We start from the raw sequence: 2,854 nt of genomic DNA on the forward strand, positions 1-2,854 counted from the left end.
GGCGTGAACAATTGCAGAGCGGTGCTTCTTGAACTTCACCGTAGGGAAGAATAAACAGAGGATCGTGCAAAACGTTCAGATTCTGATTCAGTAGGTCTAGGGTGAGGGCTGAGATTCCGCACTTCTAATAAGCTCTCAGACGGTGCCAAAGCTTTCAGTCTTTAGATCATATTTTGTGGAGCAAGATGACATATTTCATAAGGGGGGGAAGCGAAAATAAGTCAAGAATCCTTTCTTAACTCTGACTAGAATGACGGAGGGAACGTGGTAATAAAAGTTGGGAGAAAGGGCGTGAATTCGGTTTGGAGCATAGTGAGTGCAATGACCTGTGAAAGCCAGGACAGAACATGCAGGTTCCAGAGCTTGGGCTGGACGTCTGGGCAGGAGACAAAGATATTTATGTCACCATCCTCTTAAGAGTAGCTGAAACCATAAGAGTTGATAAAAATGCCTGGGTGAAGTGTGATTTATGGGATGTGGCCAAAGACAGAGTCCCGAGAGCAGTAAGAATGGGATGGTAAGGGACAGATCAACCACTAAAGGCAAACATAGTAAGATTTTCCAAGATTCAGGAGGAAACTCAATAAGGTAGTGTCACAAAAGCCAGGGGAAGAGAGAGGACTTTAAGAGAGTGGTTAACTCCGTCAAAACCTGCTTGAGTCCCTGCAAGATGACTAAAAGAGACCCATGGAAATTACCAATCAAGAGCTCACTGGTGACCTGGGTGAATGTGGCCTTAGAGTCCCAGTGAGTGGACGAGTGAATTGGAGGCAAAGAAGCAATTTCTCAGCGATGCTGGCGGACTGTGGAGGGAAGAGGAGGGGGCGAGTAGGTAGAGGTAGCCACACGGTCCAGAGAAGGGATTTTTTTCAACTCAACTCATTCACACATTAATTTTGACCGTCTATCTTTCTAAGAGTCAGTTTATTATCTCTCTTTAACATATGAAAAAAACATTTTAATTGATTTTGGCTTGATTCATTATTTTAATTTACACTTTGCGGGCAGTTTAAGCCACTAAGTACCTCCTTAATATCTTTCTGTTTCTAATTCTGTTTTTAATTCTGATTCTAAATTACTCACAAAGGGCCTTTAAGCTTTAACAGAGACAGCCTTCCCCATCCTGGTTTTCACTTCACCAGCTACTCTCGGCCCTCCCTCCTGGGCAGGTCCTCTTTGCAACGTCTGTTCTCTGGACTTTCTGTCCACGGTGTCTAAGCTGGTAGTGACTTCCTTGCTTAAGGCTCCTCTGACCCTTTAGGGTGGGTTTTTATTCTTGAATGTACATTAGAGTTACTTTTAGGAATACAGAGGCTTGGACCTCACCCCAGGCCGTTTAAATCAGAATCCCTGAGGGAGGACCCAGGTCCCTGCATGTGACCCTCCTGTGCAGCTGGGGTTGAGAAGTATTGCTTTGTAGACACTGGGCCTTTTATTTCTTCTGCACATTTGAAGAAAACCAGCATACCTGGTTTATCAAGTTAGCAGGTTTATTCACACATGTGTAGATGAACATACTGACCTTGGGCGTGTGATTTTTCATAATGTCACAAAATCTTATTGAAAGAAGAAAGAACGATCAGCAGCAGAAAGTTTCAGGCTCAGATAATTCCTGGGAAGGACGTGTGAATTAAGATGGGAGATGGGATCCTCCAGGAAGGATCTAGAAACAGCCTCTGAAGATCTAAGAGACTGAATGGAAGCTTGGAAAGATGTTAAAATCAAACCAGAAGCAGTTGGAAGAGTGACAATGAAATTGTACTCAGGACAGGACCACACGGGACAGATGGTTTCATGGGATTCTGTGTTTATAACGAGGGGGAAGAGCACTCACAGCTTGGAGTGTCACGTGGCTTTCGGGAAAACGGCGTCCACTTGATATGTGAAGTTATATCTCAGTCACAGACAGGGATAACCTTGCATTGATCGAGAACTCAAGAAATCGCCTCTCCAGGCTGCAGCTAAAACATGTTAGTACTGAGAAAGCAAGGTTTGGCAAACTCTCCTAACACGGCTCTTTCCTAGTAATTTGCCAACAGCAGCTCCTCATTTCAGGGAATAATGACTCGTGTTAATTCTGCATTTGAGATGTAGATAGTTTAAGTGATATTCTACTTAAATTCCTATTTCTGGCTGTGCCTGTGACCACTGATTACTTTAAAGAGATGTTTCTACTCTGGGCATAGATGACCATCAGTCACTTGCTAAATGATCACTGCAATTTAGACCTCGGCGTTCAGAATTTTATTTAGTAAGTCCAAAGGACCATTTAAAAGCACCGAATGTAAATGGTCTTTCATGACTGAACAATTGCATAGTTCTCAGTAACATAAAAGCGGAAAAAGTATAATCAACCAGACAATAAGCTAATTTAGGACAGAACTAATTGAATGTAGTTTTGCTCACACTGCCATCAATTTTAGCAGTTTCCCGTCTTTTTAAATGGTTGAAAATAAAAATTAGAACATGTTTAAATCCATTTTAAGTTCCTCTAATAGTGAAGTTACAATATTTGAAGGATAGATGTTATTAGCTCCTACAATTATCCCACGCTTATCACAATAATTATGAAATTGCTATTGTGTTTACTGTTGCTTTAATTTAGTTATAAATACCAAAAACGGTTTTCATGAAACACTTCTTTGTTGGTAAAGACACATTTAATATGTAGTACTTATACTGAAACTTCATAATTTGTTACAACACTAATATGTCATAATTATGAAACAAAAAGGTAACACTCATGAAAGGAACAACTATTAAATCTGAGTTACTAGAATTTACTAGATTGCTCATTGCAATTTATATTGACATAAAGCAATTTAGCGTAGAAATGCATACTTATTAGTTTGGA

Source organism: Camelus dromedarius, chromosome 32 (genome assembly GCF_036321535.1).
Source record: "Camelus dromedarius isolate mCamDro1 chromosome 32, mCamDro1.pat, whole genome shotgun sequence".
In the NCBI taxonomy this organism is placed as follows: Eukaryota; Metazoa; Chordata; class Mammalia; order Artiodactyla; family Camelidae; genus Camelus; species Camelus dromedarius.